Raw genomic sequence first — 18492 nt, forward strand, 5'->3', positions numbered from 1 at the left:
AGTCTTTGAAACGCTACGTTTAATGACTGAATTCGTTTATAGAAGGTAATACATTTTAGTAATCGCCTTCTGCAAAAATAGGTCTACAGAAATGGAAGAACCGAAGCCAGAGAATGCCGGACTAAAGCCTATTGAAGGCCATACCGTGGTACTGTGCATCTTTCCTGATTTCACGAAACGTAGAGATAAAGGAGGAGGGGCTCTTTTATTTGAACTGGTGAGGTCAGCGCTGCTACTAACAAGAATTGATACGCCAGATTGGGGATCACTACACTAATGATTGATTGATTGATTGATTGATTGATTGATTGATTGATTGATTGATTGATTGATTGATTGATTGATTGATTGATTGATTGATTGATTGATTGATTTTTAGGGTTAAACGCACGGGATGAGGCGCGCCGTAGTGGGGGGCTCCGGATTAATTTTACCACCTGGGGAACTTTAACGTGCGCCGAAATCTCGAACACAGGAACGTTTGTGCTTGTCGCCTCCATCAGAAAAGCGGAAGTTGCGGCCGGGAATCAAAACCACGTCCCCGTGCTCAGCAGCACAATGCCTTAGCCAGCAGTAATGACTAGTGAATATCGGACATTGGGGGTATAGCAGCCAGTAGGCACACCAGAAACGTTAAAGGTGCGATGCAAGGAAATGCTGCTGGAAAAGTTTGGACCAAAAAATAAACCGAAAAAAGAAATCCTCGTGTAAACTCTGAATGAACATAGAAAGAAACCTGTGCTGAAAACAAACACCAACCCATGAAAAAGAAAAAAAAAGACAAGAACGTCGCGCGAAAGTGTACACAACTTGAGATTCTTCCACTGATTACAATGAAAAAGATATTTTAAGTCCAGAGTCTCGTAGGAACCTCATCATAACTTTTATTTCCAAGACCCTATCAACACTGATTGGTACCTTGCACGTGTTTGATATACCTATAAGCATCCGTTTGATGATAATATTCATGACATAATAATATTAATAATAATAATATTATTATTAATAATAATAATGCTTTGGGGTATAAGGTGGAGAGCCCTCTCACTAATATCAATTTGTCGGGAACATCGGTTTGGCTACGAGGAATTTAGGGGACGTCCTTTCGACGTAAGATCAGTAACTGCCGAAGCACCCTAAGGAGTAATTGAGCTTTTCTCTATTTCTGTAGTATAATTTTAAAATTTTGCATATTGATGAGAAGGCAAAGTGCACAACATATTCACATGACACTGCTTCATTATGCCTGGTTAGTCAAAAACTAGTCCGAATTTAAGACTGTGTAAAAAGAAATGATTTCATAGTATGCCCCTATCAAACAAAATCAGTAATTTTTCACCTGCTTAGTCATTCTTTTCCATTGCAATAGCTAAATCTAAGACATAAAAACACAAGTTCGGAAGTCTTTCAAGACGTGAGATTTGTATTTGTACAAAAATTAGACGCAGTCAAGCGGTGTACAATACTCAATTAAGATGTTTTGTAGTAGTACTGGCTCTACCCACCTTCACTGTTCAGTTTTCTGAACTAAGATCAATGTCGGGCGGTACAGCTCTTTATTTTCATCACAGCGGCATTATGGGTCGCAGGTCTGTGAAACAACCTCCGTAGAAAACACGCAAAGGTTGCCTATGGTTCACAAATGTGTCGTACGGGAGGTAATGATGGCTCCTTGTCTAAGTAACAGCTGTAGTACGTTTGTAAAAGTGAGCATGTTTTTGCGTTCAGCAAACATTTACTTACAGACACTCTCGTTATTTCGCGCAAGAGGTAAGGAAAAAATGCCGGGCCATCTCCACTAACGTAAAACCTGGTACGGCGAAGCATTCAGTGTATAAGAGTACCCTTGGTGCCTTGGTATTTCCCCAGCGGAGATGAAACCGTGGGGGGTTAGAGGTATACAGCTTTGATCTAACAGTCTCTTGTCTTTGAAGCACAGCGCTCCCTAGCGCACAGAGTAAACGATGGGCCCCATGTATTTTTAGTATGCATTACGTTCAAGCGCGACGGGTGAACGAGCTTGCGGGTGTTTTAGTACCCTGACTACATGATACGATGATAACGACGACAAGGGGAGACGTCAATAGCCCCTGCCTCTAATGGGCTTCCCCCCTAGAACCGCATTGCCTGGCTAAATTAGCGCCTCTAAAAAATATATCCAGAGGCATAGCACTTGCCATTATGAAGACTCGGTAACTCAATATTCGGCTTGAATGAGTGAAATGGGAGATAAATGTCGCTTTACAATAATATCAAATGAACTGGCTACACACCGCCACATAAATATATCATCCACATTCATTAGAGAACTGAAGAGCATCTGCGTGTAAATTAGACAGTTTATGGTGTTTTGTCACGTATTTTGCATTTTTGCGCGCGCATTTGTGCTAATTTGTCATTGTTTCGTATTTTTTGGAGGCCTCTTTCATTTTGTTGTGCCGTAAATTGTAGTTACATTACATTGGTCTAATGGTTGTATAACATTTTAATAATATTATGTGTAATAAATCAATTGTATGACACATCCTGGTTGGCGCAGATCGCTCACAAATTGCGAGAAACCTCGTTCTGATGCAAGCCAAATTTTCGCCCAGAAAGACCGCAGGATAATAAACACTGCCAGGAAGATATGAAGATAAAGATAACACCGCTTCCAATATGTTCACGTGCAGCGGTATCCATAGGTTGCAGTAAAAAAAAAAAGCTAGGTGTGACCACACAACGCCTTACATGCTTACAAAGAGTGCATGCTACAGTCAAAGTGTGGGCTCAGAGATCACCACTCACTGAGTGATGAGAGAGCTGTAGATTATTACCCGTATTCTGTGATGGTATGGAATAATAAAACGCACTTCCGCCTTTTCTTACCGCAAAATTATTGGCGAAAACCCTGCAAAAAATGATGTTTCTTGTGTTGTGCGATTCAATGAGCTCCATTGGAACATATACTGCACAGGTGGAAACAGCCCGTGTCTTGCAAAAGACCTGCGCTACCACCCCAGAAAGTAGTCGTATAATAGTTTAAATGGGAAGAAACCGCCAGAAGCAGTGTGGTTGAAAGGGCTCTTTCGGCTGCTCAATTTTGTACGGCTGCAGACGGATTTGAGGCAACCTGCTAATGGGAAGATAAAAACGGCTTTTATTTCACCTAAAATCGACCGTATTGATCAATATACATCCTTGGGAGAATAACTGATGCCATCAAATATATTCCGTGCGTCATTTTGTGTAACCAACACTATATTGTTTGTACAAGTTTCGTGACATGATATTTTAGTGCGTGGCTTTTCATACAGATAGAAATATATGCCTGCCATGTGCTAAGGCCAGCGTAGTAGCCCCGCGCTGCAAATTTCGTAAATCCTCTGGTGAAACTTTCCAATATCACGCTTTGCGTGTCTTTAGGTACTGTAACAATATTCACGTAGTTGCCCAGCCAAGTGATGTAAATAAGCCAGAATTGAACCAGCCATGCGCGCTGTCTTGGAGCCATTTACATTGCAAATATTTTCCTCTGCCGAGCCACTTAGGAGCACGTTGTATTGTAATCGGAAGACCCCCAACAATAGTGACCTATGATTTTGATAAGAAAATAAACTGTATTTCTTTTTAGTCAATTTTGAAGCAACATTTGATAATGTTTTCAGTTATTAAACGTATTTTTTTGTAAAGAGTAATAACAAAATATTGTGCGACACTTTTTTAGTCTCACAAAAGTTAAAAGTATTTATTTGTTTAAAGAATTTGAACAACACTCTTTTTTTGTTAAATACGTTTTGGTCTTTAGTTTTACAAATGGGCGTTAGTATTTGATTGCGCAACACTGTGAGTGAGACATTACAGGTTCCCCTACGAAATTGGTTTTGGAAAAAATTAGCGCTGGTGCGTGTGTTTTCTTGTTTAATTCTGTAAATAACCGTGCTTTCTTGAAGTGTAGGAATGCGCGGTAACGTCTGGCTTCGGCTGCCGCAAGGTTTCCTCTTTTCCCCATTATCACGTATCTACTTGACCACACAGTCACGAGAGTCCTTGAATGCCTTTCTGGTCACGAAGCTCCGGCTGAAGTCGTATTCAGGGACAAAAGCTTCCGCTACGACAGCTCGGTACAATAAGGCATCTTCGTCGACCTCCCGGAAAGTTTGCTGGCTGGCTGCTTCTCCATCGGCAACACGCCTACATTCTTCAGCTATTCATTTGAAACACGAAAGCCACGATCAAAGTATGGATCATTTTGTGTCAGCTTTTGACGCTTTGCTGAGCTTAGAGATAGAGGGAGGACCATGTCGTTACTAAGATATGTTACAAGTTACATATCGTCGGAATAGCCATAGCAAATACTTGCACAAATTGCGATTCTTCAACGCTGTCAGTGCGTGATTTTATAGCGAGGCAATTAGATTATAATAATAAAAATAAATTATTTGGAAGTTATAATAGACAGCACAAAAAACACTTAGGATAGCAAGCATCATAATGCGCTCACCGAGGGGAGGGAGGAGATGTTACAGGCGGGCTACGGCTAAGACTGCCACATCGGTGGGATGTCTAACATACGGAAATTCACAGGCAGAGCACCTGAAATGATGAGCTAAACCAACTAGGCGAGGCGGCTACGCCCGCTTTTCACGACTACAATTATTGCTTTGCATTTATTGACTTCAGTTTCTGCCAATAGGCGCCGGACTGCTCCCAGAGAGCGACACGGAGCCCGCGACACCCAGCGCCCCCTTCGACAGATATGCGCAAAACTGGGTCTGTCCCCGCAAGTCATTACGTTCCTGGCTGGGGGGCGCTCCTCTTTTTGCAGCGCGCATGCAGTATGCTTGTTGCCCCTTTTGTGTTTCAGATGGAGTACGAGATTGTACAATATTCCCGACACGTAGTGCAGGTGACTAAAGAATGCTTTATTCAGTTGAATTCTCGTGTGGGAAGGCACATAAAGGCCACATACGCGTGATGCCCAGAAGAGAAACGCTTTACAGCCTGTGTGCGGGCCGAATGTTCTCAAGATCGGCATGTTACCCTTCAAAAGAAATTGTAATTTATATTGTTCAATCCACAAAATAGGAGGGTTTGTCTGCAAATAGATCAGACGTTTCGCGATGCTTCCGCGCCAGGAATTCTATCCTGGTTTGTGCGTTTGCGACTGCAGAACGGCCAAGTGGACAATATAGATGTTTCATATGGGTATTTGATACGAATGTAATGCTCCATACATGTAACAATATGAAATTCACTATTGTGTGTGCATAACGATAGTACTGCCGCTAATAAGAGCAAACTGCGCCAAGAAACTTTTGGGCTTTCAGCTGTAGCCGAGTACGATAGCTGTATAAATAAACGCCCCAAAAAGAAACTCTTCACGAGAAGGCTGTCACAGGAAATTTCATTGAGCGGGGAGGACGTGGCGGGAGGGGTTGGCAAAACATATAATGGGCGTATCGTAATAAATTACGGACTATTCTTATTCGGGTGTTTTTTTCTCTCCACTCCAATGGGTCTGACGTGAGTCCTCTCTTAAAAAGAAATAGTAGCTCTTTTATTACCGTCAACACCTTTGCAGCAAAAGTCAGGGGAGAAAAGGTTACTTCACTGACACACCTCACGGTCCGGAGAGACCGAAATCACAACAGATGGGATTAATAAAGTTTGTCCGCCTTCCGCTCCTCCCCGAGCGCGAAAATTTCGACCTGCGTTAATACATTTCCAACATTTATTGCGGCACGTCTTATCTCTATTTATTTTGCTTTTCAGTGGTTTAGACAACAATTTTATTGTTTCTTTTGCAAGAAGAAGTGGTACTTTTAGGCTATGCAATAGCTCGCGAACATTTCGGAACGTTAACGCCTATGAGTGTCTGCCCCATATGTGTTTATATGTATTTAATAAGGCGATATAAGCGCGTGAAATATTAGATCAAGGAGAGTTGAGCCGCTGAGTGATAAACTACGCTGCTTTAACTCTGTTTGGGGGTCCTGTTTGCTACCAGATGCAATGCGCACTTATGTGTATTTACCGCCTGCTAACCAGCCTACTAACAAGCTGCTCGTACACCAGGGCGCCATGTAATCCGATCACTCAGTGATGGCTTTTCAAGATTCAGTAACCACGCGTCGTATCTGTGAAAAAGAAAGAAGAACAATCCGCCGGAGAATGCAAACCTTGAAGACACGCTTTCCAGTTGTGTAAACCTACCACTGGGCAGCAAGGCGACAGCATTTTATTAGCGCCCAGTTTTATTTGGAGGCTTAAGCTTTCCACTACAATAATATACTTCTACATGACTATGTTGTAGAATTTGGTAGATATAGACGCAAATAAAGTAATGACACGTTTTTGCAAAGTCGCGTTCACGGGCGCTGAAGGCGGTGTGCGCGGCGGGGCTGACCCAGAGTTGCGCGGGTCTGCCGCGGCTGCCGCGGTGCTCTCCGGCAAACTTCGCTGTCCGGAGCGCGTGAAATAAATTGCCCGGACGCTCAGACGCGAAAGAGAGAAAAGGAGGAGTGCGAGTGGGAAAGGCGAAGGGCGCTTGGCTTTTCCGCCGTTGTGCACACTCCCCGCGCTCTGGGACCGCCCCTGCCGGCGTTGAATATTGCCGGAGAAGTGTGCGCTCTGCGCTAGCCTCTGGCTCGGGCACTTCCGTGAAGCGACAAGTGTATCAATCGGCGTGTTTTATTTCGCTCTCTGCGACGGCCGCGCTTTGGATTTAACGCTTAATCCTTCGTATTCTAGCGAAGTTACGAGTGCTTCAACCGTGCCTGTGTTGGATATTTCGCGTTCTCTTACGTGAAGCGGCAACTGTTTGGATACGCAGTGTGCGGGTGTGCGCTCTACTGTATCCTCTCCTCATGCTCTTACGTGAAGTGCTTCAACCGTGCCTCTGTGCGTGATTTCGCGTTCTCGGGTGTTGGCCGGCGCTGTAGATTTCGAAGTGCCTCAACCGTTCGCCAGTCGCCGCGTAGTTGGAGCGGCTGTTTCTCAAACGTAGATCTACCGTTCACCCTACGTGTGATCGGCTCAACCTTTGGCACGGAAATTGCATTTTGTGCCCCGATGTTTTTCTGTGATAGCGCAAACGACCATGTTGCTTTCGTTCTTTTTTGTTTCTTCACTAGCGTTCCGTGCTGACGAAACGGCAGTTGTAACTCGCTAAAGTTTCGGCAGGCGCAATGATAACTAGCCTGAGTCCTTCAATGATTTACTACTGCTCGGACGATTTCCTCAGTCAGACAGGATGACCCTTTGGTGTGCGCTTCCGTTGCTAAATGTGTTGTTCCAGGGTTCAAATCTCGTGTGACCCCCCACCCCCCTTTTTCTTTGTCGGAGGCGACCGCTTAGGAAAGTGTCTGGTGTGCACATTCAGTGTACAGCTGACCAATTGCAAAGCGTGGGTGTTATTAAGCTTGTCACAGAGCCTTTGAAGTGATGACTATTGCATTCCTAATGACCAGTTTCCCAAAAGACGCTTCCAGAAGGAGCATATTTAAGCAGTTCTGCTCTCACTGTGTGAATTGCAAAACAGGTGAAAACAATGTGCTATGGTGGCTGTATTTGGCTTAAGAGTTAAGTGTACATTGCATGTGTTGCTGCGGACCAGCTTATTTATTTATTTATTTATGACATACTGCAGTCCCCACACAGGACCCAAGCAGGAATCACTCACTCAAATATAAACAAACCGACAACACAGGGTAAAATACAGTAACTTGTAAAAACATACTGTCTCAATTTTCAATATGTTCAATCCCATCAATGCTGCAGACAACAGATACAGGCAGATTATTCCAGTCGGATATGGTGTGTGGGAAGAAGGAAAATTTGAAGACGTTTGTCTGGCGCTGCAGCATTGAGGCATATATTGACACGGCTAAGACAGCAAAGATATTTAGATATGTCGATGATTACATGATTGTTACTAGGTCGGTGAAGCCAGAAGAAGTAAACCTTTTAGTCAAGACAGTTAAGAAAACATTTCTGGAGTGCTCTGACGGCTTGGAATTCACTCATGAATTACCAAATGATGGGTCCTTGCAGTTCCTCGATGTGTGTTTTAATTTCTGTGGAACACGCGTGTGTTGGGCGTATCAGCCACGGTCAAAAAAGGCAATTTTGGATTATCGTTCAGCGCATTCGAAGATAGTGAAAAGGGGTATTGGCGTTAGCTGTCTTCGCGGTGCCCTCGAGAAGTCTTGTCAGCACCAAGTCGCCGATAGTGTTCAGCACCAAGTTGCACGTTTGAAAGATGCCGGCTTCCCTCGGGAAGTAATAGCAGCAGTGGTTGAAAGCCTATTCGCCGCGAGCTCGACATGTAGGTGGCGACAGCGTCGCGCTGCTAGTGTGGATGCTCCGCTGAGCGGCCCGTAAGAATGCATACTGTGGGCGCGCTTCGTGCCTTTTTCTCGCCGTATGTGCGCACGACAGGTGCAAACAAGAGTGGTATGCTATAGTTCGGTTACTCAACGTTCAATGTATAGCATGGAAGTGGCAGTCAGTTTTCATTATTACGCCAAAAAACGCGACGACTCATCGGGAATCTCAGAATGGCCGTAATTGTGACAATGAACTTGTACGCTGTGGCTCGTAGCAAGCTCGATCTTTCCAGACTATGGCTTTGGGCCTTCAATAAAAGCATAAATAGAAACAAATCAGGAAGCCTCGATCTCTGAAATTCAGTTTACAACGGCAATCTCAATCGCTTTCACTGGTAGCATGACGCATTCTTGCATTTGTGGGATGCTCTGAAACGGTAACACTACTTAACTGCCCCGAAATTCCTTCTAAGAGCTTACGATATTTTTTGTGTGTTCAAAAAGCAACATAAAATTACAGAATTTTGATCAGCGCAGAGATATAAATGTAACCGCTCTAACGGGTCTTTTAAATGAAATTTTAGTGACTGTGAAGGAAGGTTTGATGAATAACGGTTTCGGATCACTTATTTACGGCTTTCGTCGCAAGTGAACTTCCGAATTGAATTATCAACGCACGCAGTACAATCAACATCTCATGTTTAGCTAGGTTTTCGCAAAGTGACAAGCAGGCTTACAGTGTGCAAAGCTTCTGGGACCTCACAGTGAGCACAAATTTTCTGTGACGGCTGCTCTGTTGACGATTTGCGTTCCTTTTAAAATCTAACAGGTGCCTGCAACAGCGAGATGTGTTTGCATTCTTGCGTATAAGGTCGCTTACGAACCCTAAAGACGGCAATAAATGAAATTGTGCTGTTGCAGATGTAGTAAAACATTTCCTTTTTATTTCTCGTTGCAAATCAGCGTAACGGGTTCCCGGTAACTACTTTGTTTTGTAAACTGAATATCGCCTTTGTCTTGGCATTTAATTCTTGAGGATTGTTTAAAAAATGAAATTCTGCGCATTTCATTTTTTTTGGGAAGGGTGAGGGGGGGGGGGGGGGTCCTGCCAACGTTGCAAGAGCAGCGAGAAGAGAACGCATGTAACGCGCGCGAAAAGCCAAACTATGGTTATAAGTATTATTTACAATCGAAACTACACTAGGCGTCGTGTTCTGTAGCGGTGAAAAAGCAGCACAGGTATTTTCCAAAATGATTAACCCCCCTTTGGTCCGAGATTGTCCAGGAATTGTGGGACGCCTTTTTCAAAATTGTATTGAAAGCAAGCATTGTGGAAAAAAAAAAAACAGCGAGTCATGGCACACACCCCACACACATGTGGGCAACAACGTGCATTATATATTACGAGTTTTCTCCTCTTTCTTTAAACTTAGGTCCACCTTAAGAGGTTAAGACGTGACCAAATTAGGCATTTGGTTATGCTGAGTGAGACATGTTTCTGGACAAGGTGATTCATGTCGGATTTGAAAAGGATATATATGAAAATGACACACAAAATGCCACATGACTGACGCAAACTCACAACTGCTTAATTTTACTGAAACATTCCCCCTAAATACTCTTGCGCATCCATAGAAACGTATTTAAATAATACGTAAAATTAGCAAATCGATACAGTTGAATAAATGCTTATTCCTCCTCCTGAGTATAACCAACGACTGTCCAAAAATGGTATTTATTTTAGAAAAGGTACGGGAAGGACACGATCACACAGACGCTTGCGGGTGTAAAATACGTGTCCGGTAAAGTATGGGCGATAGCGCACGGGTCGTGTGCAGTGTAAATGTTTTTGTTTGTTTCTTTCTATAAGGACACAGCGCAATTTTACAAGGGTGTGGAATTTGCACGCGTATGCACAGGTCTTGTCGCTTCTTACCCGTTTCGCGTACTAAACTTTTATCCTTTAAATATTCGCCACGCCACCTTCAAAAAGCACCCTTCGACGTTCTCGAAACGGCAGACGACTGCACTCAACAATAAGAAAAGTGAAATGTGTGGAAGCAATGTTTATAACACGTTTCACACTCAAGCGGTGACCACAGCGAAGATGTTTCGTGGAATTAAACCAGCGCATTAACCCGCAACGGCCGCTGATTGTTGCGTTTCTAGAGGAAACGAGCACGCAAAGGTTACTATGCCATTGCTTACTGCCCAACGAGCACACATATTGGTTGTTTTGTCGTGTGCAGCACGCGTCTTGCGCCGCACGCAACGTGAAAAAGCAGACGACGCGAGAGCGCCATCCACACTAGGAGCGGTTCGTCCCACCGCCGCCAGGGGCCGACTGTGTTCGCCGTCGGGGCGAATTGCGTGACGTCAAGTCAGGGGCACGGCGTCAAGGGCGAGATGAACCTCGCAAAGAAAGGAGGCCTGTAGTCGTCCCTTACGTGCACAATTTCTCCAACCGCCTTAAAAAGGTGGCGGGGAAATGTGGTGCCGACGTTGTGTTCTCCGCCCCAGAAAAACTAGCACGAATGTGCTCTGCTGTGAATGGCGAGAAGAAGGGTAACCGAAGAAGAGGCATGCCACGCTGTTTGTTGGTTGCAAGCAAGGTGTTGTATACGAAGTGCCTCTATCTGGTGGAAAATGCTATATTGGGCAGACTGGTAGGTGCATAAATGACAGGCTCTGGGAGCACCGTACAGCTGTTCAAGCGCTCGCTGCGGGGGGCCATTTAGCTGACCATTGCCGCCGCTGCCGGTGCGTTCCACACTGTGTTCCAATTTACGAGAAGACAGTAACATTGTGCTGTTTTAAGGACCAAGCCAGCCGTGAATTGTTTGAAGCGTGGTGCATCATGAAAGCCGGTGAAAAGTGTGTAAGCACGGCATCTATTAGTTCATCAAAAAAAGAAATAGATTATCTGGATGCGAATTTGCCACGTGCGTAACAAAATGCACCACTTGACCTTGTCTTTTTTCTTTGTGCTTTGAGCATGTTCACGCATGCGCCCTTCCTGTATATCTTTTGATGTGTGTAGTAAAAATTTCAGTTGATGTATAGCGCTAGTCCTGTGTGGTCTCTACTTTTGTCCCGTCTTTACCGCGCTACTTGACCATGTTTCCCCAGAAACGCCTGCAGGCGCTACTCACCTAGGAAAAGCTGCTGAATATGCATGCGCCATTGATCAAAGCATTTGAAAGCCGTCCTGCTTCGTGTTGATTGTGCTAATTTTCCTGTTTCCACTGGCTGCTTTATCTGTATGTCACTAGCTAGGTACAGTACTACAGTCTCTAGTGCACCCACATGCATGTATTTTTGTGGCTGTGTTTCTAGGCGAGGCAAAACATTCCCACGAAATCGACATTGCAAGAAAGCCTGGGATGAGGCATCATATTTTATGTTTACTGGCTGATGTTTGTGTCTTTTAAAATGCTCATAACCAGGAAAAGTTCTTGCACACACTCATTTTAAACTTGCATACGTGCACACACTCATTTTAAACTTGCATAACCCTGCATCAGTGTTTGCTTCAGAAGAACACTTCGACTAGTTCCACCAGTCTTGTCTTGCCATTCGCAATCAGTGATGCCACAAGTTGTCTGCAGAACAATGTACAGGGCAGCCGTGCCTGTTTTCAGGACGCTTTGCGAATTTTCATGCACTAATAAAGTACTGCTGCTGCAAGTCGCATATTATTTGTATTCACAACACTGCAATTACCGATGCTGGCCAACATGCTTTTGCACTTAGTGTCTCTTTAGGCGTCTATAGTGTACCGTAAAACCATTAGGTCCCTCCTGGGCAGATGTACTGAACTATGCTCCTGTGCTATGTCGCTTGTGCATCCCAGTAGATTTACTTCCCCTTTCTCTCTTTTTAAGCATAGCAGCAACCTTTGAGGTGCAAAAAGTGTCGAAACATGAAAAAGTTCAGTGTAGTTTTTTGTGCTTAAAATGAGAGCTACTGTATTTACTCTCATAATGAACCCTCCCCCCACTTTTCTTGTTGAGAATTTACTTTTTTGTCACTGAATAAAAAATGCAGCGGGAATATGTCTTATTTTAAGCATAATTGCTGATGCTGTAGGCGATCACAGTAACGTGATATCGTGCTACAGTACGCGCAGAAATGCTAAAAATGCATTCCAAGAAAAAGAAATCTCATCCGTAGCCGGAGACGTGAGCGCGAATGCCGCGGCTTACAATTTAAAAATTGCGCGTTTGCGGTGCGCCACCTGTTGAATGCAAAACAAACCTTGCGCCATAAAAACGTTGCGGTGTGCGAAGTTCGAACAAAGCACCAAACGTACTCCGCACTCCTTCCCTGCTATTTGATGTTTAGGCTGGTTCTGCCGGCGTGCGAACAAAGTAGTAAACGTACTCCGCACTCCTCTGCTTTTGTTTAGGGCTCGTTCACGGCACCAGCAGCATCAGTGGCGTAGAGTTTTCTGCAATATTACGGTTTTTTTCTAGTTCGACGGCGAAGTAGCAGTTAATTTCTTCAGCCGTTGTGACATGCGCGGGCGCGACCAACCTTTCTAGTTAGACTGCAAAGCCAGCGTCGATAACGTGGACGTGCTTCGTGCGGGGATGCGTACGCATGGCTGACTACTACGGCGAGGCAACCGTGCGTCGTGGATCGTCGACTGGGAGCCCCCAACCCAACGAGGTACCATAGATGCTCTTCGGCAGTGTTTTTATTTATTGTGGCAAGGTCCTCGGAGGCGTTGCCAAATCACCCCCCTACCGGACCTGGTAAAATCAAGACAGACTGATCAGTTGCAGTTGCAAAGCTACACCAGCGAGTTTTTTTTTTTTTTTTTTTGCTACGCATTTATTACAGTAGCGGTGGCTTAAAAATCTGGTTACTACTGATCACACTTGCTTCCGTCACGCTGAACAACGCCACGGGTCAATGATCGATGCCGCCGTCTTTCACGCTCAATTTCAAAGGGAAGAACAGCTGAACTTCGTTGTATGTTCTCTTGGCCGAGGTGAAAGAACATATAGTTTAAATTACATTACATTGAGTTGGGCTGGGATTTTTTGACCACGATTTGAAGCACCCGTGCAAAAACAATCCGCATTTCACTTCATGTTCAAATTAATTTATTTTTCCATACGTAAGATTAAACAATATCAGAATAATGTGTGATGTAATTAATTCTAATTCACAAACAAATAACGCTTCATAGTATGGTCCGAGCAAAAAGAGTCAAGCATGTGTGTCATGCTTTTAACATTTTCACAGATGAATTATTTTTAGCCAATTATCTCCTGCCCCCTTCGGTCTATAAAGGGGCACCCCTTGCTGAGGAGGAAAAAAAGACCAACTGAAAATGCTTTAAAAGAGGCTTTAAACGTGTCGTGTTATTACGTGTTCAGTGGATTTAAATGTAACCGAAATGTGGGAAGCATATAACTGTCCTATCTTGGAGAGAATTGTGTTATATGCAAGAGCATAACATGCAACTGTTCCGCTTCGATTTCGTGAGCGATTGAGCAAGTTTTTTTTTTTTTTTTGCTTGGTACCAACACAAATTTTCCTAAAACGCCATTTTTCATACATGGGAAAATTAAGTGAAAGGCGAGTGCTAAACCTGTACAATTTCTTATTCCGCGAAGTAGATCAGAACATGACTTGGAGGCACATCTTTAATACAGTATGCGCATCACCTTGGAACTTCAGCATTTCTTAGTTGCCTGATTGTGAAACTTGTCAGATGAAGTGGGTAATTGAAGTAAAAAAAACATTTGCAGGTTACAGATTGCATATCTGGTTCTCAATAATATTCTCACAACTAAAATAATTCATAATATTACCGTTTAACACGTTTGTGTTTCATAAAATTGTAATTTAAGTAAAAAAATATATTGCAGGTTAGTCATTGTATATCAAGCTTTAAATAATATTTTGAGAATTGAGATAATTTGTGATATTCTCTTTTTACAGGTTTGTGTTCCACAAGGAGTGAAGGTGTCAGCACAGAAGCTTGAACGAAACTGCCGGAAAGCATTCTACTACTGCTAAGCATTTGTAGATGTCAAAATTAGGAAGTCACAAAAGCAACTCAGCAGAACGACCCATTCCTCAACTGGCCAGTCTCGCCGACTGCTGTCATCAAGCTGCATGAGGTGCTCAACCACGGGCTCGACTGCGCCGATGGGCTTCGCCTTCTAAAACCCACATCGGACAAAAGTGCCGCATTCTTCCGCTACTTTCAAGATGATACGACCCCAGCAGCCGCACTAGCTCCTCATAAAACGAAGCTGGCAAGGCAGGAGGACGGTGAGGGCCTGCTCGCTAGCAGCGCTGTAAATCCCCCAGTCAGCACCGTCTACCACTGGTTCTGCGGGTGGCGGAGAGGGCAGTATGGCGACGAAGGAGTGAGCCCCCTCACTAAGCTGGACAGAAGAGCACCAAATCACGTTGAACATTGTAAGTAGCTATGTACCCCAGCACACTCCATATATTGCTACTTTTATGTGACCTGTGCCAACGTTTATGCAAACATGGTATCTCTCTCAGTTTAATTTTCAGCTTCAAGCAAGCTATCATGCAGTGTAGACGGAAAGCTATCGCAGAAACTCTGTTCTGCAGTGTTGAATTTTCTAATTCGGGAGAAAGGCAGCGATGAGCACATGCACAGCCACGGCGCACTTAACTAGACTTGTCTGATGCACCTGTCCTAATGAAGATGGCACAGCCTGACTGAAAGCCTGTACTTGTAAAACTACTTTTAAATTATGGCACAGACGTTCGTATGTCTCAGTACATACCTTCGCTCTACTATTTTTGTTCCACTTAGAAGGAATAAATGGGCGTGTGGTATTCGCCACAACAGTGCAGCTCATAATACATCTTTATACGTGGCACAGCTAACAGCAGCCTGGCGTGGGAGCAATGCGCAATTTGAATCAAATTCAATGTGAAGTGAATTTTTACTATTCACATTTGAAAATAATTCATTTGCAGTAATCTTTTGCCATTTACATTCGAATATATGTAATTCGCGGTTTGTTTCTACTATTCGTATTTGAGAATATTCGATCTGATTCACAGTCAGTTTTCACTATTCCTAACTGTTTACAGCATGTCTGGAGGGGGCATTCAGGAAGCTTGACTGGGAAAGCAAATACAGGACAACTCCCAAGAAGCCAGCACCAGCACACCCACAGGGCAAGGCCAACCGGTGGCAGCAGAGCCTGAACAGCAGCAGCTGCCTATGGATACCGAGCCACAGCTGGAGGCCCAGGGCTCAACTGGAAGCAGTCACCAACGTGAGGTGTTGAGGTGTGGCTTGTGCTCGTGCATTTATTTTAGCAAAGCCTAATAATTGTGACCCTTACTCCAGTTACTGGACACCTAGGTAGCAACACACTCCACTTTTGGCAAGAGCTACCTATTTTATAACCACGTGCATGCATTTTTTCCGGGGTCTCTTGTAGTAAAATTTATTTTTACGAAGGTACAATTGCAGGAGCTAAGTAGAAGAAGGCTACAGGATGCCAAAAAAGACTCCAAAAATTAAGGCAATCCAACATGACTGCGTAGCATCATAGCAGAAGCAAGACGAACAAGTTTTTCCAATGCATGTAAAGGGGAGCAAGAATGAAGTAGTATTCATATGTCACAGCTAGTGTGAAATTTTGTATGCTGGCTGTCGTATGTCTTCCGAGGCCCTTTCTGACATAGGGAGGGTGCTAAGAGGAGGAGGAATAAACTTTCATTAAACAGCACTGTGCTGGTGTTAGGGGCCCCCACCAGGTGGGACAGTCTTCAGCCCAGCTTAAAAGAAGAAGTGTTAAACAGACTCTGCCAGGATCCAATCTCATACCATTAGATACATAGTCAGTTGCACAGTGCAAGTTTTTGAGATGTAAAATTTTACATTCTGGTCTTAATATTTTTTCTGTGTGTTTCGCTGAATAGTCCTTGTACGCCACTAAGGCCCTGTGAATAAAAAGGTGCCTTGCGAAAGCGCTAGGTCAGGGGCTCTCAAGTAAGGCTTTGAGGAACCCTGGGATTTTGAAGAGGCGTTGCTTGGGTTCTGTGAGACTAAAGTGACTATGGTGTTGTGCTGCTGAGCCCAAGGACATGGGTTCGATACCGGCTGCGGTAGCAATTTTCCTGATAGAAGTGAAAAGCGAAAGAGTCTGTGTGTCGAGATTTCGGCGCACGTTAACTCTTCCTAGCTGTTCCTAGGTGACCAAAATTAAACCCCAGCTGTCTCCACTACAGCGCGCCTCATAAGCAAGGTGTAGTTTCGGTACCTTGCAGTCAATCAATCAATCAGTCATTATTATGTAACTGAACATGGCACTAAACAAAGCTTTTTCTTGTGTTTTATTTTAGTTCAATGAATGCATTAATGTTTGTGAAACTAATCTGTAAATACCTGCGTAGTATTCTTTGGTCCAAAGTGGTTATCTAAGCTTGGCAGGGGAAGGTGAGTTCTGTGAACATTTTTCTGCCCTAATGGGTTTCCCAGTAGGCCCATAGTTGAATACCTACGGAACACCCTTATTACTTCAGCAGTGCAAAGAAGACAATAGTAAAGATAGGAGATGCAACAAATTTTGAGTAAATCTGTGGTATATCCGGAACAAATATTTCGTAGGACACTGCGGAGCTGCAGAAGATCTACGAGGAGTGGTGGCGCCAGCCTTCCCTAGCTGCTGGCAACCCATATTATGCCACTGCCCTTCAGCAGCTGCTGCGGCAGATGCACAAGATCAGAAAGGAGCCCCAGGAAGGAGCCTGCCCATGAAGGCAGGCTTCACCAGCGCCCGGAGGTGCGGCTGTACCGTCAAGGTCCAGCCCACAAGCATTGCCAGGCGTCGCTCTGGGGTCAACCGGGGACCAGGTAGAGTGCCTGCTGGCCAAGAGCTCGGCTAGCAAGAAGGTCAAGCGGTCCTCACGCCCTGAACCTCAGCGTCAGAGATGGGGTGCCGCACGCCAAAGCTCTCGGACTACAGAAGGGACAGAAGGCACCTAATAGGGTGCCCCTTGTGTGGGCCTCTTCATTTAGGGTTATGTTTTCTCCGGAGGTGTGTGAATGGCACTACAAGTCGTAAATGAATAGCGAAAACTCACGGGAAATCAACTCCAATATTTTTAAATGCACATGTCTCTGCATTAAAGGCCAACTGCACTCAAATTTTTTTTTGTCCAAATAAGCAGTCTAAGCTCTTAAAATCACCTTGGCGAAATCCTGAGCTTCGCAAGCACACTGCACACTAGGTACCATCGTTCAAAGTAGCTCCATGCAGACGACGTTTGCACCTGGTGGAGAGTTGCCGAAACAAGTTCCGAGCTGCCTGTGACGGAGGTTGGGGAACCTGTCCCGTGAAGCTCGCATTTCTCCGGCGACTTGCAGGGCGCTCCGCCAGGTGCAGGGATGTGCTCGCCCGGGGTTTCTCTGCTACACCAGCGCGCTGTACCGCCGTCGCCATCACATGGTTAAACTAACCGCATAGGCAGGCGTATCCGCCATTTTTTTTTCAATGTAAAAAACAAAAAAAGAAAGAAAGATGAGAAGCCTACAAACTATTCATGCGCTTGCGAATGTCTTGGTGTTAGCAAACCTCTTTTTACTTAAAAATAAAATGTTTACTCAAAGATAAAAATAGCGCGAAATGAGCACATGCCTTACATTTGTCATTCCTATTGCATTTACCACAGAAAAAAAAAGATATTTTATAACTTTTTGGCCGCTTGCATCCCGCGTCCAATATGGGCCATATTTGGGCTGGCCCAACGCCACCTCTATCCTTTAGACCTTTTCAAAAGTTTGACGACCTAAATAGAGTTGTTGTACACGCGGCTATAAGCGCTTGTGTGACTTTTGCCTCACTCGCTAAGTGAGCCAAAATCAGCCTTTCTTTAAGTAACAAATACATCAGCACAAATATCGGCCGTCGTCTTCGTCAAGTGCGAAAACTAACGAAACTTCTCCTCTCCTAAATAATAGACTAGATTTTTAAAAGTTCAATTCCCAAGTGAAGTATTTACTTTGAGTGTTAGATTTAGTTTATTTGAAAGTAAAATTTTTTCAGCAGCACCTGTCTCTGGTTAAAGTAGAAAACAGTGGCAGATAGGAAATGTTTTCGTGCTTTAGTGCATCATTTAGCTGTGGAAGCTGGCTTATCGTTTTAGATCCGTTTTATAATTCGTTTCC

The 18492-nt window shown here is 44.2% G+C and overlaps 1 pseudogene; it reads left to right on the forward strand.

The window, feature by feature from the left end:
- LOC144172623 (uncharacterized) overlaps positions 1-17797 on the forward strand; it is a 59926-nt pseudogene extending 42129 nt beyond the window's left edge.
- The last annotated feature ends 695 nt before the right edge of the window (positions 17798-18492 follow it).

This window comes from Haemaphysalis longicornis, unplaced genomic scaffold (genome assembly GCF_048455015.1).
Source record: "Haemaphysalis longicornis isolate Haplotype H1 unplaced genomic scaffold, Haemaphysalis longicornis Haplotype H1 scaffold_249, whole genome shotgun sequence".
Lineage (NCBI taxonomy): Eukaryota > Metazoa > Arthropoda > Arachnida > Ixodida > Ixodidae > Haemaphysalis > Haemaphysalis longicornis.